General features: G+C 44.0%; 1 long non-coding RNA gene across 17 annotated transcripts in view; it reads right to left on the bottom strand.

Moving 5' to 3' along the window:
- Positions 1–24,365, bottom strand: part of LOC307181396 — a 531,327-nt gene that overhangs the window by 487,254 nt on the left and 19,708 nt on the right. For 2 of the 17 annotated variants that reach the window (XR_013826653.1, XR_013826668.1), the window contains exon 4: positions 1,102–1,468. The exons of 14 other annotated variants lie outside the window; for them this stretch is intronic. This is a non-coding gene — a long non-coding RNA (uncharacterized lncRNA). Of the gene's footprint in view, positions 1–1,101; positions 1,469–10,741; positions 10,936–24,365 lie in introns of those variants that run through there. One more of the 17 variants, XR_013826669.1, reaches the window with a different exon arrangement.

Genomic DNA, 24,365 nt, shown 5'->3' with positions numbered 1-24,365 from the left:
TTTAGAAAAACAACTTATGCTTGCTTAAGGGTAAAGGTGAGTTGGGGTGCTGCATAAAACCAGAGATTGAAATGAGCACAGATAAAGTTCCTTAAGCCAAATATGGAATAGACAAGAGCTACTCCTTGCTCAACGAAATGGACTCAACACCGCATATTAAACGCCTAAGAATATACCTGACTTGTAAGTATCTTAAAACCTATGGATTGCTATGTCTCCGAAAGAGAATCAAGCATGTGTACAGGGGCATAAACGCAGCAGTGAAAGGATTGGAGAGGTTCGGTGAGCAAATGAAGACCCTTTGAAGTCATATTGCATGGTACCCATTACACGGGTCTTAACTCTCCAGGTTTAAGGTATTCTTCCTTCAGCTAAAACATGCATGTGGAACCCAAGTATGATCAACCATGTGAACGGGAGACGTGTTCAAATATGTCTCAGTTTTCCTCCCCTGGTACTCGGGTGCAACATTCCAGACGCTTTACTAACACTCTCCCCACTTGGAGAGTCAGCGCCTTTAACCTCCTGTTTGGCCCAGTTTGCAATTTCTGCGGAAGATGAACAGGAATAGCGAGAACCAATGAGAGGCTAGCTGGAGGTGTCTGGACGGGCAAATTTAACTCTCATTTCCCACCAGGAAGAGGAATTAACCAAAGGCTGAGCGTGCCGTACCGGAACCAGATTAGGGCCTGAAGCCATCCTGCGGTGTTGCGGCCAGGTCACAAGAAAGCGAGTTGAAGAAAGGAGCTCAGGGGCACTGTAATTCACAAACCTGCAGAGTTATAAATGACAGCTATCGTCCAAAAATAGACTGAAGTAAGGCTGCCAAGAGGACTTGAAAGCAGGGCAGAATTGCAGGAAACCGATTTCAGGAGGTAGACTGGAATTGCATTGAAAGCATAGGAAAAGAAGCAGAACGTCCACAATGATGCACTTGGCCAAAAAGGGCGTATGCGTTTTTTCCTGAGTATATTCAGGAAAAAACGCATACGCCCTTTTTGGCCAACCAAGCAAGCTTGCAAAGGAAATCTGCACTACAATGAAGTCTCACTTCCCCCCGGTCAAAAGGGCCATCTGAAAAAAGTGTAAAATCCAGAAAGGCAGGACAGGCCATGGAGAACTGGGAGCCTTGTTATGCTGATGGGCGGGATGTAAATTGCCAAGAACCACTCGGGAGCAGTGTATGGTGTTTCCTGAAACATGTAAAAAACAAAGCAACAGAACCTAGGGCACTTCCACTTATGGTCCTATAGCTTAGGGAAATTAAAATCAAAAAGACACAGCCACCCCAAAGTTTGGGACGCCTCTGTTTACAAGAACCTCGTTTACAGTACAAGTTCAACATCGCAGAAAGTGAAAAATTGATAAAGAAGTTGTGGTATTTACTTACAAAGCAATATCACTCAGCAATGAAATCTGTGTCATCAGGCCCTTAGCAGCACAATGAGTGGAGTCAGGTATGATGATTCTAACTGAAATAAGTCACACAGAAAAAGAAACATCATAAGATATCAGTAATACACGGAATGTAAACTTGGCTACACAGGAACTGAATTACAGAACAGAACAGGGTCTCAAATTTAGAAAACCAACTTATGCTTGCTTAAGGGTAAAGGTGAGTTGGGGTGCTGCATAAAACCAGAGATTGAAATGAGCACAGATAAAGTTCCTTAAGTCAAATATGGAATAGACAAGAGCTACTCCTTGCTCAACGAAATGGACTCAACACCGCATATTAAACGCCTAAGAATGTACCTGACTAGTAAGTATCGTAAAACCTATGGATTGCTATGTCTCCAAAAGAGAATTAAGCATGTGTACAGGGGCATAAATGCAGCAGTGATAGGATTGGAGAGGTTCGGTGAGCAAATGAAGACCCTTTGAAGTCATATTGCATGGTACCCATTACACGGGTCTCAACTCTCCAGGTTTAAGGTATTCTTCCTTCAGCTAAAACATGCATGTGGAACCCAAGTATGATCAACCATGTGAACGGGAGACGTGTTCAAATATGTCTCAGTTTTCCTCCCCTGGTACTCGGGTGCAACATTCCAGACGCTTTACTAACACTCTCCCCACTTGGAGAGTCAGCGCCTTTAACCTCCTGTTTGGCCCAGTTTGCAATTTCTGCGGAAGATGAACAGGAATAGCGAGAACCAATGAGAGGCTAGCTGGAGGTGTCTGGACGGGCAAATTTAACTCTCATTTCCCACCAGGAAGAGGAAATAACCAAAGGCTCAGCGTGCCGGGCCTGAACCAGATTAGGGCCTGAAGCCATCCTGCAGTGTTGCGGCCAGCTCAAAAGAAAGCGAGTTGAAGAAAGGAGCTCAGGGGCACTGTAATTCACAAACCTGCAGAGTTATAAATGACAGCTATCGTCCAAAAATAGACTGAAGTAAGGCTGCCAAGTCGACTTGAAAGCGGGGCAGAATTGCAGGAAACCGATTTCAGGAGGTAGACTGGAATTGCATTGAAAGCATAGGAAAAGAGGCAGAACGTCCACAATGATGCACTTGGCCAAAAAGGGCGTATGCGTTTTTTCCTGAATATATTCAGGAAAAAACGCATACGCACTTTATGGCCAACCAAGCAAGCTTGCAAAGGAAATCTGCACTACAATGAAGTCTCACTTCCCCCCGGTCAAAAGGGCCATCTGAAAAAAGTGTAAAATCCAGAAAAGCAGGACAGGCCATGGAGAACTGGGAGCCTTGTTATGCTGATGGGCGGCATGTAAATTGCCAACAGAAACTCGGGAGAAGTGTATGGTGTTTCCTAAAACATCTAAAAAACAAAGCAACAGAGCCTAGGGCACTTCCACTTATGGTCCTATAGCTTAGGGAAATTAAAATCAAAAAGACACAGCCACCCCAAAGTTTGGGACGCCTCTGTTTACAAGAACCTCGTTTACAGTACAAGTTCAACATCGCAGAAAGTGAAAAATGGATAAAGAAGTTGTGGTATTTACTTACAAAGCAATATCACTCAGCAATGAAATCTGTGTCATCAGGCCCTTAGCAGCACAATGAGTGGATTCAGGTATGATGATTCTAACTGAAGTAAGTCACACAGAAAAAGAAACATCATAAGATATCAGTAATACACGGAATGTAAACTTGGCTACACAGGAACTGAATTACCGAACAGAACAGGGTCTCAAATTTAGAAAACCAACTTATGCTTGCTTAAGGGTAAAGGTGAGTTGGGGTGCTGCATAAAACCAGAGATTGAAATGAGCACAGATAAAGTTCCTTAAGTCAAATATGGAATAGACAAGAGCTACTCCTTGCTCAACGAAATGGACTCAACACCGCATATTAAACGCCTAAGAATGTACCTGACTAGTAAGTATCTTAAAACCTATGGATTGCTATGTCTCCGAAAGAGAATCAAGCATGTGTACAGGGGCATAAACGCAGCAGTGATAGGATTGGAGAGGTTCGGTGAGCAAATGAAGACCCTTTGAAGTCATATTGCATGGTACCCATTACACGGGTCTTAACTCTCCAGGTTTAAGGTATTCTTCCTTCAGCTAAAACATGCATGTGGAACTCAAGTATGATCAACCATGTGAACGGGAGACGTGTTCAAATATGTCTCAGTTTTCCTCCCCTGGTACTCGGGTGCAACATTCCAGACGCTTTACTAACACTCTCCCCACTTGGAGAGTCAGCGCCTTTAACCTCCTGTTTGGCCCAGTTTGCAATTTCTGCGGAAGAAGAACAGGAATAGCGAGAACCAATGAGAGACTAGCTGGAGGTGTCTGGACGGGCAAATTTAACTCTCATTTCCCACCAGGAAGAGGAAATAACCAAAGGCTCAGCGTGCCGTGCCTGAACCAGATTAGGGCCTGAAGCCATCCTGCGGTGTTGCGGCCAGCTCAAAAGAAAGCGAGTTGAAGAAAGGAGCTCAGGGGCACTGTAATTCAGAAACCTGCAGAGTTATAAATGACAGCTATCGTCCAAAAATAGACTGAAGTAAGGCTGCCAAGTCGACTTGAAAGCGGGGCAGAATTGCAGGAAACCGATTTCAGGAGGTAGACTGGAATTGCATTGAAAGCATAGGAAAAGAGGCAGAACGTCCACAATCATGCACTTGGCCAAAAAGGGCGTATACGTTTTTTCCTGAATATATTCAGGAAAAAACGCATACGCACTTTTTGGCCAACCAAGCAAGCGTGCAAAGGAAATCTGCACTACAATGAAGTCTCACTTCCCCCCGGTCAAAAGGGCCATCTGAAAAAAGTGTAAAATCCAGAAAGGCAACAGGCCATTGAGAACTGGGAGCCTTGTTATGCTGATGGGCGGGATGTAAATTGCCAACAGACACTTGGGAGAAGTGTATGGTGTTTCCTGAAACATCTAAAAAACAAAGAAACAGAGCCTAGGGCACTTCCACTTATGGTCCTATAGCTTAGGGAAATAAAAATCAAAAAGACACAGCCACCCTAATGTTTGGAACGGCTCTGTTTACAAGAACCTCGTTTACAGTACAAGTTCAACATCGCAGAAAGTGAAAAATGGATAAAGAACTTGTGGTATTCACTTACAAAGCAATATCACTCAGCAATGAAATCTATGTCATCAGGCCCTTAGCAGCACAATGAGTGGATTCAGGTATGATGATTCTAACTGAAATAAGTCACACAGAAAAAGAAACATCATAAGATATCAGTAATACACGGAATGGAAACTTGGCTACACAGGAACTGAATTACAGAACAGAACAGGGTCTCAAATTTAGAAAACCAACTTATGCTTGCTTAAGGGGAAAGGTGAGTTGGGGTGCTGCATAAAACCAGAGATTGAAATGAGCACAGATAAAGTTCCTTAAGCCAAATATGGAATAGACAAGAGCTACTCCTTGCTCAACGAAATGGACTCAACACCGCATATTAAACGCCTAAGAATATACCTGACTTGTAAGTATCTTAAAACCTATGGATTGCTATGTCTCCGAAAGAGAATCAAGCATGTGTACAGGGGCATAAACGCAGCAGTGATAGGATTGGAGAGGTTCGGTGAGCAAATGAAGACCCTTTGAAGTCATATTGCATGGTACCCATTCCACGGGTTTCAACTACCCAGGTTTAAGGTATTCTTCCTTCAGCTAAAACATGCATATGGAACCTAGAGTATGATCAACCATGTGATCGGGAGACGTGTTCAAATATGTCTCAGTATTCCTCCCCTGGTACTCGGGTGCAACATTCCAGACGCTTTACTAACACTCTCCCCACTTGGAGAGTCAGTCCCTTTAACCTCCTGTTTGGCCCAGTTTGCAAATTCTGCGGAAGATGAACAGGAATAGCGAGAACCAATGAGAGGCTAGCTGGAGGTGTCTGGACGGGCAAATTTAACTCTCATTTCCCACCAGGAAGAGGAATTAACCAAACGCTCAGCGTGCCGGGCCGGAACCAGATTAGGGCCTGAAGCCATCCTGCGGTGTTGCGGCCAGGTCACAAGAAAGCGAGTTGAAGAAAGGAGCTCAGGGGCACTGTAATTCACAAACCTGCAGAGTTATAAATGACAGCTATCGTCCAAAAATATACTGAAGTAAGGCTGCCAAGAGGACTTGAAAGCGGGGCAGAATTGCAGGAAACCGATTTCAGGAGGTAGACTGGAATTGCATTGCAAGCATAGGAAAAGAGGCAGAACGTCCACAATGATGCACTTGGCCAAAAAGGGCGTATGCGTTTTTTCCTGAATATATTCAGGAAAAAACGCATACGCCCTTTTTGGCCAACCAAGCAAGCTTGCAAAGGAAATCTGCACTACAATGAAGTCTCACTTCCCCCCGGTCAAAAGGGCCATCTGAAAAAAGTGTAAAATCCAGAAAGGCAGGACAGGCCATGGAGAACTGGGAGCCTTGTTATGCTGATGGGCGGGATGTAAATTGCCAACAGACACTCGGGAGAAGTGTATGGTGTTTCCTGAAACATCTAAAAAACAAAGCAACAGAGCCTAGGGCACTGCCACTTATGGTCCTATAGCTTAGGGAAATTAAAATCAAAAAGACACAGCCACCCCAAAGTTTGGAACGGCTCTGTTTACAAGAACCTTGTCTACAGTACAAGTTCAACATCGCAGAAAGTGAAAAATGGATAAAGAAGTTGTGGTATTTACTTACAAAGCAATATCACTCAGCAATGAAATCTGTGTCATCAGGCCCTTAGCAGCACAATGAGTGGATTCAGGTATGATGATTCTAACTGAAGTAAGTCACACAGAAAAAGAAACATCATAAGATATCAGTAATACACGGAATGTAAACTTGGCTACACAGGAACTGAATTACAGAACAGAACAGGGTCTCAAATTTAGAAAACCAACTTATGCTTGCTTAAGGGTAAAGGTGAGTTGGGGTGCTGCATAAAACCAGAGATTGAAATGAGCACAGATAAAGTTCCTTAAGTCAAATATGGAATAGACAAGAGCTACTCCTTGCTCAACGAAATGGACTCAACACCGCATATTAAACGCCTAAGAATGTACCTGACTAGTAAGTATCTTAAAACCTATGGATTGCTATGTCTCTGAAAGAGAATCAAGCATGTGTACAGGGGCATAAACGCAGCAGTGATAGGATTGGAGAGGTTCGGTGAGCAAATGAAGACCCTTTGAAGTCATATTGCATGGTACCCATTACACGGGTCTTAACTCTCCAGGTTTAAGGTATTCTTCCTTCAGCTAAAACATGCATGTGGAACCCAAGTATGATCAACCATGTGAACGGGAGACGTGTTCAAATATGTCTCAGTTTTCCTCCCCTGGTACTCGGGTGCAACATTCCAGACGCTTTACTAACACTCTCCCCACTTGGAGAGTCAGCGCCTTTAACCTCCTGTTTGGCCCAGTTTGCAATTTCTGCGGAAGATGAACAGGAATAGCGAGAACCAATGAGAGACTAGCTGGAGGTGTCTGGACGGGCAAATTTAACTCTCATTTCCCACCAGGAAGAGGAAATAACCAAAGGCTCAGCGTGCCGTGCCAGAACCAGATTAGGGCCTGAAGCCATCCTGCGGTGTTGCGGCCAGGTCACAAGAAAGCGAGTTGAAGAAAGGAGCTCAGGGGCACTGTAATTCACAAACATGCAGAGTTATAAATGACAGCTATCGTCCAAAAATAGACTGAAGTAAGGCTGCCAAGAGGACTTGAAAGCGGGGCAGAATTGCAGGAAACCGATTTCAGGAGGTAGACTGGAATTGCATTGAAAGCATAGGAAAAGAGGCAGAACGTCCACAATGATGCACTTGGCCAAAAAGGGCGTATGCGTTTTTTCCTGAATATATTCAGGAAAAAACGCATACGCCCTTTACGGCCAACCAAGCAAGCTTGCAAAGGAAATCTGCACTACAATGAAGTCTCACTTCCCCCCGGTCAAAAGGGCCATCTGAAAAAAGTGTAAAATCCAGAAAGGCAGGACAGGCCATGGAGAACTGGGAGCCTTGTTATGCTGATGGGCGGCATGTAAATTGCCAACAACCACTCGGGAGAAGTGTATGGTGTTTCCTGAAACATCTAAAAAACAAAGCAACAGAGCCTAGGGCACTGCCACTTATGGTCCTATAGCTTAGGGAAATTAAAATCAAAAAGACACAGCCACCCCAAAGTTTGGGACGCCTCTGTTTACAAGAACCTCGTTTACAGTACAAGTTCAACATCGCAGAAAGTGAAAAATGGATAAAGAAGTTGTGGTATTTACTTACAAAGCAATATCACTCAGCAATGAAATCTGTGTCATCAGGCCCTTAGCAGCACAATGAGTGGATTCAGGTATGATGATTCTAACTGAAGTAAGTCACACAGAAAAAGAAACATCATAAGATATCAGTAATACACGGAATGTAAACTTGGCTACACAGGAACTGAATTACAGAACAGAACAGGGTCTCAAATTTAGAAAACCAACTTATGCTTGCTTAAGGGTAAAGGTGAGTTGGGGTGCTGCATAAAACCAGAGATTGAAATGAGCACAGATAAAGTTCCTTAAGTCAAATATGGAATAGACAAGAGCTACTCCTTGCTCAACGAAATGGACTCAACACCGCATATTAAACGCCTAAGAATGTACCTGACTAGTAAGTATCTTAAAACCTATGGATTGCTATGTCTCCGAAAGAGAATCAAGCATGTGTACAGGGGCATAAACGCAGCAGTGATAGGATTGGAGAGGTTCGGTGAGCAAATGAAGACCCTTTGAAGTCATATTGCATGGTACCCATTACACGGGTCTTAACTCTCCAGGTTTAAGGTATTCTTCCTTCAGCTAAAACATGCATGTGGAACCCAAGTATGATCAACCATGTGAACGGGAGACGTGTTCAAATATGTCTCAGTTTTCCTCCCCTGGTACTCGGGTGCAACATTCCAGACGCTTTACTAACACTCTCCCCACTTGGAGAGTCAGCGCCTTTAACCTCCTGTTTGGCCCAGTTTGCAATTTCTGCGGAAGATGAACAGGAATAGCGAGAACCAATGAGAGGCTAGCTGGAGGTGTCTGGACGGGCAAATTTAACTCTCATTTCCCACCAGGAAGAGGAATTCACGAAAGGCTGAGCGTGCCGTGCCGGAACCAGATTAGGGCCTGAAGCCATCCTGTGGTGTTGCGGCCAGCTCAAAAGAAAGCGAGTTGAAGAAAGGAGCTCAGGGGCACTGTAATTCACAAACCTGCAGAGTTATAAATGACAGCTATCGTCCAAAAATAGACTGAAGTAAGGCTGCCAAGAGGACTTGAAAGCAGGGCAGAATTGCAGGAAACCGATTTCAGGAGGTAGACTGGAATTGCATTGAAAGCATAGGAAAAGAAGCAGAACGTCCACAATGATGCACTTGGCCAAAAAGGGCGTATGCGTTTTTTCCTGAATATATTCAGGAAAAAACGCATACGCCCTTTTTGGCCAACCAAGCAAGCTTGCAAAGGAAATCTGCACTACAATGAAGTCTCACTTCCCCCCGGTCAAAAGGGCCATCTGAAAAAAGTGTAAAATCCAGAAAGGCAGGACAGGCCATGGAGAACTGGGAGCCTTGTTATGCTGATGGGCGGGATGTAAATTGCCAAGAACCACTCGGGAGCAGTGTATGGTGTTTCCTGAAACATGTAAAAAACAAAGCAACAGAACCTAGGGCACTTCCACTTATGGTCCTATAGCTTAGGGAAATTAAAATCAAAAAGACACAGCCACCCCAAAGTTTGGAACGGCTCTGTTTACAAGAACCTCGTTTACAGTACAAGTTCAACATCGCAGAAAGTGAAAAATTGATAAAGAAGTTGTGGTATTTACTTACAAAGCAATATCACTCAGCAATGAAATCTGTGTCATCAGGCCCTTAGCAGCACAATGAGTGGATTCAGGTACGATGATTCTAACTGAAATAAGTCACACAGAAAAAGAAACATCATAAGATATCAGTAATACACGGAATGTAAACTTGGCTACACAGGAACTGAATTACAGAACAGAACAGGGTCTCAAATTTAGAAAACCAACTTATGCTTGCTTAAGGGTAAAGGTGAGTTGGGGTGCTGCATAAAACCAGAGATTGAAATGAGCACAGATAAAGTTCCTTAAGTCAAATATGGAATAGACAAGAGCTACTCCTTGCTCAACGAAATGGACTCAACACCGCATATTAAACGCCTAAGAATGTACCTGACTAGTAAGTATCGTAAAACCTATGGATTGCTATGTCTCCAAAAGAGAATTAAGCATGTGTACAGGGGCATAAATGCAGCAGTGATAGGATTGGAGAGGTTCGGTGAGCAAATGAAGACCCTTTGAAGTCATATTGCATGGTACCCATTACACGGGTCTCAACTCTCCAGGTTTAAGGTATTCTTCCTTCAGCTAAAACATGCATGTGGAACCCAAGTATGATCAACCATGTGAACGGGAGACGTGTTCAAATATGTCTCAGTTTTCCTCCCCTGGTACTCGGGTGCAACATTCCAGACGCTTTACTAACACTCTCCCCACTTGGAGAGTCAGCGCCTTTAACCTCCTGTTTGGCCCAGTTTGCAATTTCTGCAGAAGATGAACAGGAATAGCGAGAACCAATGAGAGGCTAGCTGGAGGTGTCTGGACGGGCAAATTTAACTCTCATTTCCCACCAGGAAGAGGAAATAACCAAAGGCTCAGCGTGCCGTACCGGAACCAGATTAGGGCCTGAAGCCACCCTGCGGTGTTGCGGCCAGCTCAAAAGAAAGCGAGTTGAAGAAAGGAGCTCAGGGGCACTGTAATTCACAAACCTGCAGAGTTATAAATGACAGCTATCGTCCAAAAATAGACTGAAGTAAGGCTGCCAAGAGGACTTGAAAGCGGGGCAGAATTGCAGGAAACCGATTTCAGGAGGTAGACTGGAATTGCATTGAAAGCATAGGAAAAGAGGCAGAACGTCCACAATGATGCACTTGGCCAAAAAGGGCGTATGCGTTTTTTCCTATTCAGGAAAAAACGCATACGCCCTTTTTGGCCAACCAAGCAAGCTTGCAAAGGAAATCTGCACTACAATGAAGTCTCACTTCCCCCCGGTCAAAAGGGCCATCTGAAAAAAGTGTAAAATCCAGAAAGGCAGGACAGGCCATGGAGAACTGGGAGCCTTGTTATGCTGATGGGCGGGATGTAAATTGCCAACAACCACTCGGGAGAAGTGTATGGTGTTTCCTGAAACATCTAAAAAACAAAGCAACAGAACCTAGGGCACTTCCACTTATGGTCCTATAGCTTAGGGAAATTAAAATCAAAAAGACACAGACACCCCAAAGTTTGGAACGGCTCTGTTTACAAGAACCTCGTTTACAGTACAAGTTCAACATCGCAGAAAGTGAAAAATGGATAAAGAAGTTGTGGTATTCACTTACAAAGCAATATCACTCAGCAATGAAATCTATGTCATCAGGCCCTTAGCATCACAATGAGTGGATTCAGGTATGATGATTCTAACTGAAATAAGTCACACAGAAAAAGAAACATCATAAGATATCACTAATACACGGAATGTAAACTTGCCTACACAGGAACTGAATTACAGAACAGAACAGGGTCTCAAATTTAGAAAACCAACTTATGCTTGCTTAAGGGTAAAGGTGAGTTGGGGTGCTGCATAAAACCAGAGATTGAAATGAGCACAGATAAAGTTCCTTAAGCCAAATATGGAATAGACAAGAGCTACTCCTTGCTCAACGAAATGGACTCAACACCCCATATTAAACGCCTAAGAATGTACCTGACTAGTAAGTATCTTAAAACCTATGGATTGCTATGTCTCCAAAAGAGAATCAAGCGTGTGTACAGGGGCATAAACGCAGCAGTGATAGGATTGGAGAAGTTCGGTGAGCAAATGAAGACCCTTTGAAGTCATATTGCATGGTACCCATTCCACGGGTCTCAACTCTCCAGGTTTAAGGTATTCTTCCTTCAGCTAAAACATGCATGTGGAACCCAAGTATGATCAACCATGTGAACGGGAGACGTGTTCAAATATGTCTCAGTTTTCCTCCCCTGGTACTCGGGTGCAACATTCCAGACGCTTTACTAACACTCTCCCCACTTGGAGAGTCAGCGCCTTTAACCTCCTGTTTGGCCCAGTTTGCAATTTCTGCGGAAGATGAACAGGAATAGCGAGAACCAATGAGAGGCTAGCTGGAGGTGTCTGGACGGGCAAATTTAACTCTCATTTCCCACCAGGAAGAGGAAATAACCAAAGGCTCAGCGTGCCGTACCGGAACCAGATTAGGGCCTGAAGCCATCCTGCGGTGTTGCGGCCAGCTCAAAAGAAAGCGAGTTGAAGAAAGGAGCTCAGGGGCACTGTAATTCACAAACCTGCAGAGTTATAAATGACAGCTATCATCCAAAAATAGACTGAAGTAAGGCTGCCAAGAGGACTTGAAAGCGGGGCAGAATTGCAGGAAACCGATTTCAGGAGGTAGACTGGAATTGCATTGAAAGCATAGGAAAAGAGGCAGAACGTCCACAATGATGCACTTGGCCAAAAAGGGCGTATGCGTTTTTTCCTGAATATATTCAGGAAAAAACGCATACGCCCTTTTTGGCCAACCAAGCAAGCTTGCAAAGGAAATCTGCACTACAATGAAGTCTCACTTCCGCCCGGTCAAAAGGGCCATCTGAAAAAAGTGTAAAATCCAGAAAGGCAGGACAGACCATGGAGAACTGGGAGCCTTGTTATGCTGATGGGCGGGATGTAAATTGCCAACAACCACTCGGGAGAAGTGTATGGTGTTTCCTGAAACATCTAAAAAACAAAGCAACAGAACCTAGGGCACTTCCACCTATGGTCCTATAGCTTAGGGAAATTAAAATCAAAAAGACACAGCCACCCCAAAGTTTGGAATGGCTCTGTTTACAAGAACCTCGTTTACAGTACAAGTTCAACATCGCAGAAAGTGAAAAATGGATAAAGAAGTTGTGGTATTTACTTACAAAGCAATATCACTCAGCAATGAAATCTGTGTCATCAGGCCCTTAGCAGCACAATGAGTGGATTCAGGTATGATGATTCTAACTGAAATAAGTCACACAGAAAAAGAAACATCATAAGATATCAGTAATACACGGAATGTAAACTTGGCTACACAGGAACTGAATTACAGAACAGAACAGTGTCTCAAATTTAGAAAACCAACTTATGCTTGCTTAAGGGGAAAGGTGACTTGGGGTGCTGCATAAAACCGGAGATTGAAATGAGCACAGATAAAGTTCCTTAAGCCAAATATGGAATAGACAAGAGCTACTCCTTGCTCAACGAAATGGACTCAAAACCCCATATTAAACCCCTAAGAATGTACCTGACTAGTAAGTATCTTAAAACCTATGGATTGCTATGTCTCCAAAAGAGAATCAAGCGTGTGTACAGGGGAATAAACGCAGCAGTGATAGGATTGGAGAGGTTCGGTGAGCAAATGAAGACCCTTTGAAATCATATTGCATGGTACCCATTCCACGGGTTTCAACTACCCAGGTTTAAGGTATTCTTCCTTCAGCTAAAACATGCATGTGGAACCCAGAGTATGATCAACCATGTGAACGGGAGACGTCTTCAAATATGTCTCAGTTTTCCTCCCCTGGTACTCGGGTGCAACATTCCAGACGCTTTACTAACACTCTCCCGACTTGGAGAGTCAGTCCCTTTAACCTCCTGTTTGGCCCAGTTTGCAATTTCTGCGGAAGATGAACAGGAATAGCGAGAACCAATGAGAGGCTAGCTGGAGGTGTCTGGACGGGCAAATTTAACTCTCATTTCCCAACAGGAAGAGGAATTAACCAAAGGCTCAGCATGCCGGGACGGAACCAGATTAGGGCCTGAAGCCATTCTGCGGTGTTGCGGCCAGGTCACAAGAAAGCGAGTTGAAGAAAGGAGCTCAGGGGCACTGTAATTCACAAACCTGCAGAGTTATAAATGACAGCTATCGTCCAAAAATAGACTGAAGTAAGGCTGCCAAGAGGACTTGAAAGCGGGGCAGAATTGCAGGAAACCGATTTCAGGAGGTAGACTGGAATTGCATTGAAAGCATAGGAAAAGAGGCAGAACGTCCACAATGATGCACTTGGCCAAAAAGGGCGTATGCGTTTTTTCCTGAATATATTCAGGAAAAAACGCATACGCCCTTTTTGGCCAACCAAGCAAGCTTGCAAAGGAAATCTGCACTACAATGAAGTCTCACTTCCCCCCGGTCAAAAGGGCCATCTGAAAAAAGTGTAAAATCCAGAAAGGCAGGACAGGCCATGGAGAACTGGGAGCCTTGTTATGCTGATGGGCGGGATGTAAATTGCCAACAACCACTCGGGAGAAGTGTATGGTGTTTCCTGAAACATCTAAAAAACAAAGCAACAGAGCCTAGGGCACTTCCACTTATGGTCCTATAGCTTAGGGAAATTAAAATCAAAAAGACACAGCCACCCCAAAGTTTGGAACGGCTCTGTTTACAAGAACCTCGTTTACAGTACAAGTTCAACATCGCAGAAAGTGAAAAATGGATAAAGAAGTTGTGGTATTTACTTACAAAGCAATATCACTCAGCAATGAAATCTGTGTCATCAGGCCCTTAGCAGCACAATGAGTGGATTCAGGTATGATGATTCTAACTGAAGTAAGTCACACAGAAAAAGAAACATCATAAGATATCAGTAATACACGGAATGTAAACTTGGCTACAGAGGAACTGAATTACAGAACAGAACAGGGTCTCAAATTTAGAAAACCAACTTATGCTTGCTTAAGGGTAAAGGTGAGTTGGGGTGCTGCATAAAACCAGAGATTGAAATGAGCACAGATAAAGTTCCTTAAGCCAAATATGGAATAGACAAGAGCTACTCCTTGCTCAACGAAATGGACTCAACACCGCATATTAAACGCCTAAGAATGTACCTGACTAGTAAGTATCTTAAAACCTATGGATTGCTATGTCTCCGAAAGAGAATCAAGCATGTGTACAGGCGCATAAACGCAGCAGTGATAGGATTGGAGAGGTTCGGTGAGCAAATGAAGACCCTTTGAAGTCATATTGCATGGTACCCATTCCACGGGTTTCAACTACCCAGGTTTAAGGTATTCTTCCTTCAGCTAAAACATGCATGTGGAACCTAGAATATGATCAACCATGTGATTGGGAGACGTGTTCAAATATGTCTCAGTTTTCGTACCCTGGTACTCGGGTGCAACATTCCAGACGCTTTACTAACACTCTCCCCACTTGGAGAGTCAGTCCCTTTAACCTCCTGTTTGGCCCAGTTTGCAATTTCTGCGGAAGATGAACAGGAATAGCGAGAACCAATGAGAGACTAGCTGGAGGTGTCTGGACGGGCAAATTTAACTCTCATTTCCCACCAGGAAGAGGAAATAACCAAAGGCTCAGCGTGCCGTGCCGGAACCAGATTAGGGCCTGAAGCCATCCTGCGGTGTTGCGGCCAGGTCACAAGAAAGTGAGTTGAAGAAAGGAGCTCAGGGGCACTGTAATTCACAAACCTGCAGAGTTATAAATGACAGCTATCGTCCAAAAATAGACTGAAGTAAGGCTGCCAAGAGGACTTGAAAGCGGGGCAGAATTGCAGGAAACCGATTTCAGGAGGTAGACTGGAATTGCATTGAAAGCATAGGAAAAGAGGCAGAACGTCCACAATGATGCACTTGGCCAAAAAGGGCGTATGCGTTTTTTCCTGAATATATTCAGGAAAAAACGCATACGCCCTTTTTGGCCAACCAAGCAAGCTTGCAAAGGAAATCTGCACTACAATGAAGTCTCACTTCCCCCCGGTCAAAAGGGCCATCTGAAAAAAGTGTAAAATCCAGAAAGGCAGGACAGGCCATGGAGAACTGGGAGCCTTGTTATGCTGATGGGCGGGATGTAAATTGCCAACAACCACTCGGGAGAAGTGTATGGTGTTTCCTGAAACATCTAAAAAACAAAGCAACAGAGCCTAGGGCACTGCCACTTATGGTCCTATAGCTTAGGGAAATTAAAATCAAAAAGACACAGCCACCCCAAAGTTTGGAACGGCTCTGTTTACAAGAACCTCGTTTACAGTACAAGTTCAACATCGCAGAAAGTGAAAAATGGATAAAGAACTTGTGGTACTTACGTACAATGCAGTATCACTCAGCAATGAAATCTATGTCATCAGGCCCGTAGCAGCATAATGAGTAGATTCAGGTATGATGATTCTAACTGAAATAAGTCACACAGAAAAAGAAACATCATAAGATATCAGTAATACATGGAATGTAAACTTGGCTACACAGGAACAGAATTCCAAAACAGAACAGGGTCTCAAATTTAGAAAACCAACTTATGCTTGCTTAAGGGTAAAGGTGAGTTGGGGTGCTGCATAAAACCAGAGATTGAAATGAGCACAGATAAAGTTCCTTAAGCCAAATATGGAATAGACAAGAGCTACTCCTTGCTCAACGAAATGGACTCAACACCGCATATTAAACGCCTAAGAATGTACCTGACTAGTAAGTATCTTAAAACCTATGGATTGCTATGTCTCCGAAAGAGAATCAAGCATGTGTACAGGGGCATAAACGCAGCAGTGATAGGATTGGAGAGGTTCGGTGAGCAAATGAAGACCCTTTGAAGTCATATTGCATGGTACCCATTCCACGGGTTTCAACTACCCAGGTTTAAGGTATTCTTCCTTCAGCTAAAACATGCATGTGGAACCCAAGTATGATCAACCATGTGAACGGGAGACGTGTTCAAATATGTCTCAGTTTTCCTCCCCTGGTACTCGGGTGCAACATTCCAGACGCTTTACTAACACTCTCCCCACTTGGAGAGTCAGCGCCTTTAACCTCCTGTTTGGCCCAGTTTGCAATTTCTGCGGAAGATGAACAGGAATAGCGAGAACCAATGAGAGGCTAGCTGGAGGTGTCTGGACGGGCAAATTTAACTCTCATTTCCCACCAGGAAGAGGAAATAACCAAAGGCTCAGCGTGCCGTACCGGAACCAGATTAGGGCCTGAAGCCATCCTGCGGTGTTGCGGCCAGCTCAAAAGAAAGCGAGTTGAAGAAAGGAGCTCAGGGGCACTGTAATTCACAAACCTGCAGAGTTATAAATGACAGCTATCATCCAAAAATAGACTGAAGTAAGGCTGCCAAGAGGACTTGAAAGCGGGGCAGAATTGCAGGAAACCGATTTCAGGAGGTAGACTGGAATTGCATTGAAAGCATAGGAAAAGAGGCAGAACGTCCACAATGATGCACTTGGCCAAAAAGGGCGTATGCGTTTTTTCCTGAATATATTCAGGAAAAAACGCATACGCCCTTTTTGGCCAACCAAGCAAGCTTGCAAAGGAAATCTGCACTACAATGAAGTCTCACTTCCGCCCGGTCAAAAGGGCCATCTGAAAAAAGTGTAAAATCCAGAAAGGCAGGACAGACCATGGAGAACTGGGAGCCTTGTTATGCTGATGGGCGGGATGTAAATTGCCAACAACCACTCGGGAGAAGTGTATGGTGTTTCCTGAAACATCTAAAAAACAAAGCAACAGAACCTAGGGCACTTCCACCTATGGTCCTATAGCTTAGGGAAATTAAAATCAAAAAGACACAGCCACCCCAAAGTTTGGAATGGCTCTGTTTACAAGAACCTCGTTTACAGTACAAGTTCAACATCGCAGAAAGTGAAAAATGGATAAAGAAGTTGTGGTATTTACTTACAAAGCAATATCACTCAGCAATGAAATCTGTGTCATCAGGCCCTTAGCAGCACAATGAGTGGATTCAGGTATGATGATTCTAACTGAAATAAGTCACACAGAAAAAGAAACATCATAAGATATCAGTAATACACGGAATGTAAACTTGGCTACACAGGAACTGAATTACAGAACAGAACAGTGTCTCAAATTTAGAAAACCAACTTATGCTTGCTTAAGGGGAAAGGTGAGTTGGGGTGCTGCATAAAACCGGAGATTGAAATGAGCACAGATAAAGTTCCTTAAGCCAAATATGGAATAGACAAGAGCTACTCCTTGCTCAACGAAATGGACTCAAAACCCCATATTAAACCCCTAAGAATGTACCTGACTAGTAAGTATCTTAAAACCTATGGATTGCTATGTCTCCAAAAGAGAATCAAGCGTGTGTACAGGGGAATAAACGCAGCAGTGATAGGATTGGAGAGGTTCGGTGAGCAAATGAAGACACTTTGAAATCATATTGCATGGTACCCATTCCACGGGTTTCAACTACCCAGGTTTAAGGTATTCTTCCTTCAGCTAAAACATGCATGTGGAACCCAGAGTATGATCAACCATGTGAACGGGAGACGTCTTCAAATATGTCTCAGTTTTCCTCCCCTGGTACTCGGGTGCAACATTCCAGACGCTTTACTAACACTCTCCCGACTTGGAGAGCCAGTCCCTTTAACCTCCTGTTTGGCCCAGTTTGCAATTTCTGCGGAAGATGAACAGGAATAGCGAGAACCAATGAGAGGCTAGCTGGAGGTGTCTGGACGGGCAAATTTAACTCTCATTTCCCACCAGGAAGAGGAATTAACCAAAGGCTCAGCATGCCGGGACGGAACCAGATTAGGGCCTGAAGCCATTCTGCGGTGTTGCGGCCAGGTCACAAGAAAGCGAGTTGAAGAAAGGAGGTCAGGGGCACTGTAATTCACAAACCTGCAGAGTTATAAATGACAGCTATCGTCCAAAAATAGACTGAAGTAAGGCTGCCAAGAGGACTTGAAAGCGGGGCAGAATTGCAGGAAACCGATTTCAGGAGGTAGACTGGAATTGCATTGAAAGCATAGGAAAAGAGGCAGAACGTCCACAATGATGCACTTGGCCAAAAAGGGCGTATGCGTTTTTTCCTATTCAGGAAAAAACGCATACGCCCTTTTTGGCCAACCAAGCAAGCTTGCAAAGGAAATCTGCACTACAATGAAGTCTCACTTCCCCCCGGTCAAAAGGGCCATCTGAAAAAAGTGTAAAATCCAGAAAGGCAGGACAGGCCATGGAGAACTGGGAGCCTTGTTATGCTGATGGGCGGGATGTAAATTGCCAACAACCACTCGGGAGAAGTGTATGGTGTTTCCTGAAACATCTAAAAAACAAAGCAACAGAGCCTAGGGCACTTCCACTTATGGTCCTATAGCTTAGGGAAATTAAAATCAAAAAGACACAGCCACCCCAAAGTTTGGAACGGCTCTGTTTACAAGAACCTCGTTTACAGTACAAGTTCAACATCGCAGAAAGTGAAAAATGGATAAAGAAGTTGTGGTATTTACTTACAAAGCAATATCACTCAGCAATGAAATCTGTGTCATCAGGCCCTTAGCAGCACAATGAGTGGATTCAGGTATGATGATTCTAACTGAAGTAAGTCACACAGAAAAAGAAACATCATAAGATATCACTAATACACGGAATGTAAACTTGGCTACAGAGGAACTGAATTACAGAACAGAACAGGGTCTCAAATTTAGAAAACCAACTTATGCTTGCTTAAGGGTAAAGGTGAGTTGGGGTGCTGCATAAAACCAGAGATTGAAATGAGCACAGATAAAGTTCCTTAAGCCAAATATGGAATAGACAAGAGCTACTCCTTGCTCAACGAAATGGACTCAACACCGCATATTAAACGACTAAGAATGTACCTGACTAGTAAGTATCTTAAAACCTATGGATTGCTATGTCTCCGAAAGAGAATCAAGCATGTGTACAGGGGCATAAACGCAGCAGTGATAGGATTGGAGAGGTTCGGTGAGCAAATGAAGACCCTTTGAAGTCATATTGCATGGTACCCATTCCACGGGTTTCAACTACCCAGGTTTAAGGTATTCTTCCTTCAGCTAAAACATGCATGTGGAACCTAGAATATGATCAACCATGTGATTGGGAGACGTGTTCAAATATGTCTCAGTTTTCGTACCCTGGTACTCGGGTGCAACATTCCAGACGCTTTACTAACACTCTCCCCACTTGGAGAGTCAGTCCCTTTAACCTCCTGTTTGGCCCAGTTTGCAATTTCTGCGGAAGATGAACAGGAATAGCGAGAACCAATGAGAGACTAGCTGGAGGTGTCTGGACGGGCAAATTTAACTCTCATTTCCCACCAGGAAGAGTAAATAACCAAAGGCTCAGCGTGCCGTGCCGGAACCAGATTAGGGCCTGAAGCCATCCTGCGGTGTTGCGGCCAGGTCACAAGAAAGTGAGTTGAAGAAAGGAGCTCAGGGGCACTGTAATTCACAAACCTGCAGAGTTATAAATGACAGCTATCGTCCAAAAATAGACTGAAGTAAGGCTGCCAAGAGGACTTGAAAGCGGGGCAGAATTGCAGGAAACCGATTTCAGGAGGTAGACTGGAATTGCATTGAAAGCATAGGAAAAGAGGCAGAACGTCCACAATGATGCACTTGGCCAAAAAGGGCGTATGCGTTTTTTCCTGAATATATTCAGGAAAAAACGCATACGCCCTTTTTGGCCAACCAAGCAAGCTTGCAAAGGAAATCTGCACTACAATGAAGTCTCACTTCCCCCCGGTCAAAAGGGCCATCTGAAAAAAGTGTAAAATCCAGAAAGGCAGGACAGGCCATGGAGAACTGGGAGCCTTGTTATGCTGATGGGCGGGATGTAAATTGCCAACAACCACTCGGGAGAAGTGTATGGTGTTTCCTGAAACATCTAAAAAACAAAGCAACAGAGCCTAGGGCACTGCCACTTATGGTCCTATAGCTTAGGGAAATTAAAATCAAAAAGACACAGCCACCCCAAAGTTTGGAACGGCTCTGTTTACAAGAACCTCGTTTACAGTACAAGTTCAACATCGCAGAAAGTGAAAAATGGATAAAGAACTTGTGGTACTTACGTACAATGCAGTATCACTCAGCAATGAAATCTATGTCATCAGGCCCGTAGCAGCATAATGAGTAGATTCAGGTATGATGATTCTAACTGAAATAAGTCACACAGAAAAAGAAACATCATAAGATATCAGTAATACATGGAATGTAAACTTGGCTACACAGGAACAGAATTCCAAAACAGAACAGGGTCTCAAATTTAGAAAACCAACTTATGCTTGCTTAAGGGTAAAGGTGAGTTGGGGTGCTGCATAAAACCAGAGATTGAAATGAGCACAGATAAAGTTCCTTAAGCCAAATATGGAATAGACAAGAGCTACTCCTTGCTCAACGAAATGGACTCAACACCCCATATTAAACGCCTAAGAATGTACCTGACTAGTAAGTATCTTAAAACCTATGGATTGCTATGTCTCCAAAAGAGAATCAAGCGTGTGTACAGGGGCATAAACGCAGCAGTGATAGGATTGGAGAGGTTCGGTGAGCAAATGAAGACCCTTTGAAGTCATATTGCATGGTACCCATTCCACGGGTCTCAACTCTCCAGGTTTAAGGTATTCTTCCTTCAGCTAAAACATGCATGTGGAACCCAAGTATGATCAACCATGTGAACGGGAGACGTGTTCAAATATGTCTCAGTTTTCCTCCCCTGGTACTCGGGTGCAACATTCCAGACACTTTACTAACACTCTCCCCACTTGGAGAGTCAGCGCCTTTAACCTCCTGTTTGGCCCAGTTTGCAATTTCTGCGGAAGATGAACAGGAATAGCGAGAACCAATGACAGGCTAGCTGGAGGTGTCTGGACGGGCAAATTTAACTCTCATTTCCCACCAGGAAGAGGAAATAACCAAAGGCTCAGCGTGCCGTGCCGGAACCAGATTAGGGCCTGAAGCCATCCTGCGGTGTTGCGGCCAGCTCAAAAGAAAGCGAGTTGAAGAAAGGAGCTCAGGGGCACTGTAATTCACAAACCTGCAGAGTTATAAATGACAGCTATCGTCCAAAAATAGACTGAAGTAAGGCTGCCAAGAGGACTTGAAAGCGGGGCAGAATTGCAGGAAACCGATTTCAGGAGGTAGACTGGAATTGCATTGAAAGCATAGGAAAAGAGGCAGAACGTCCACAATGATGCACTTGGCCAAAAAGGGCGTATGCGTTTTTTCCTGAATATATTCAGGAAAAAACGCATACGCCCTTTTTGGCCAACCAAGCAAGCTTGCAAAGGAAATCTGCACTACAATGAAGTCTCACTTCCCCCCGGTCAAAAGGGCCATCTGAAAAAAGTGTAAAATCCAGAAAGGCAGGACAGGCCATGGAGAACTGGGAGCCTTGTTATGCTGATGGGCGGGATGTAAATTGCCAACAACCACTCGGGAGAAGTGTATGGTGTTTCCTGAAACATCTAAAAAACAAAGCAACAGAACCTAGGGCACTTCCACCTATGGTCCTATAGCTTAGGGAAATTAAAATCAAAAAGACACAGCCACCCCAAAGTTTGGAATGGCTCTGTTTACAAGAACCTCGTTTACAGTACAAGTTCAACATCGCAGAAAGTGAAAAATGGATAAAGAAGTTGTGGTATTTACTTACAAAGCAATATCACTCAGCAATGAAATCTGTGTCATCAGGCCCTTAGCAGCACAATGAGTGGATTCAGGTATGATGATTCTAACTGAAATAAGTCACACAGAAAAAGAAACATCATAAGATATCAGTAATACACGGAATGTAAACTTGGCTACACAGGAACTGAATTACAGAACAGAACAGGGTCTCAAATTTAGAAAACCAACTTATGCTTGCTTAAGGGGAAAGGTGAGTTGGGGTGCTGCATAAAACCGGAGATTGAAATGAGCACAGATAAAGTTCCTTAAGCCAAATATGGAATAGACAAGAGCTACTCCTTGCTCAACGAAATGGACTCAAAACCCCATATTAAACCCCTAAGAATGTACCTGACTAGTAAGTATCTTAAAACCTATGGATTGCTATGTCTCCAAAAGAGAATCAAGCGTGTGTACAGGGGAATAAACGCAGCAGTGATAGGATTGGAGAGGTTCGGTGAGCAAATGAAGACCCTTTGAAATCATATTGCATGGTACCCATTCCACGGGTTTCAACTACCCAGGTTTAAGGTATTCTTCCTTCAGCTAAAACATGCATGTGGAACCCAGAGTATGATCAACCATGTGAACGGGAGACGTGTTCAAATATGTCTCAGTTTTCCTCCCCTGGTACTCGGGTGCAACATTCCAGACGCTTTACTAACACTCTCCCGACTTGGAGAGTCAGTCCCTTTAACCTCCTGTTTGGCCCAGTTTGCAATTTCTGCGGAAGATGAACAGGAATAGCGAGAACCAATGAGAGGCTAGCTGGAGGTGTCTGGACGGGCAAATTTAACTCTCATTTCCCACCAGGAAGAGGAATTAACCAAAGGCTCAGCATGCCGGGACGGAACCAGATTAGGGCCTGAAGCCATTCTGCGGTGTTGCGGCCACGTCACAAGAAAGCGAGTTGAAGAAAGGAGCTCAGGGGCACTGTAATTCACAAACCTGCAGAGTTATAAATGACAGCTATCGTCCAAAAATAGACTGAAGTAAGGCTGCCAAGAGGACTTGAAAGCGGGGCAGAATTGCAGGAAACCGATTTCAGGAGGTAGACTGGAATTGCATTGAAAGCATAGGAAAAGAGGCAGAACGTCCACAATGATGCACTTGGCCAAAAAGGGCGTATGCGTTTTTTCCTGAATATATTCAGGAAAAAACGCATACGCCCTTTTTGGCCAACCAAGCAAGCTTGCAAAGGAAATCTGCACTACAATGAAGTCTCACTTCCCCCCGGTCAAAAGGGCCATCTGAAAAAGTGTAAAATCCAGAAAGGCAGGACAGGCCATGGAGAACTGGGAGCCTTGTTATGCTGATGGGCGGGATGTAAATTGCCAACAACCACTCGGGAGAAGTGTATGGTGTTTCCTGAAACATCTAAAAAACAAAGCAACAGAGCCTAGGGCACTGCCACTTATGGTCCTATAGCTTAGGGAAATTAAAATCAAAAAGACACAGCCACCCCAAAGTTTGGAACGGCTCTGTTTACAAGAACCTCGTTTACAGTACAAGTTCAACATCGCAGAAAGTGAAAAATGGATAAAGAACTTGTGGTACTTACGTACAATGCAGTATCACTCAGCAATGAAATCTATGTCATCAGGCCCGTAGCAGCATAATGAGTAGATTCAGGTATGATGATTCTAACTGAAATAAGTCACACAGAAAAAGAAACATCATAAGATATCAGTAATACACGGAATGTAAACTTGGCTACACAGGAACAGAATTCCAAAACAGAACAGGGTCTCAAATTTAGAAAACCAACTTATGCTTGCTTAAGGGGAAAGGTGAGTTGGGGTGCTGCATAAAACCAGAGATTGAAATGAGCACAGATAAAGTTCCTTAAGCCAAATATGGAATAGACAAGAGCTACTCCTTGCTCAACGAAATGGACTCAACACCCCATATTAAACGCCTAAGAATGTACCTGACTAGTAAGTATCTTAAAACCTATGGATTGCTATGTCTCCAAAAGAGAATCAAGCGTGTGTACAGGGGCATAAACGCAGCAGTGATAGGATTGGAGAGGTTCGGTGAGCAAATGAAGACCCTTTGAAGTCATATTGCATGGTACCCATTCCACGGGTCTCAACTCTCCAGGTTTAAGGTATTCTTCCTTCAGCTAAAACATGCATGTGGAACCCAAGTATGATCAACCATGTGAACGGGAGACGTGTTCAAATATGTCTCAGTTTTCCTCCCCTGGTACTCGGGTGCAACATTCCAGACACTTTACTAACACTCTCCCCACTTGGAGAGTCAGCGCCTTTAACCTCCTGTTTGGCCCAGTTTGCAATTTCTGCGGAAGATGAACAGGAATAGCGAGAACCAATGACAGGCTAGCTGGAGGTGTCTGGACGGGCAAATTTAACTCTCATTTCCCACCAGGAAGAGGAAATAACCAAAGGCTCAGCGTGCCGTACCGGAACCAGATTAGGGC

The sequence above is a fragment of the Stenella coeruleoalba genome, assembly GCF_951394435.1.
Source record: "Stenella coeruleoalba genome assembly, contig: scaffold_85, whole genome shotgun sequence".
Taxonomy (NCBI): Eukaryota; Metazoa; Chordata; class Mammalia; order Artiodactyla; family Delphinidae; genus Stenella; species Stenella coeruleoalba.
Note: the sequence above shows the minus strand (reverse complement) of the source record. Positions and strands in the feature narration are given on the sequence as shown.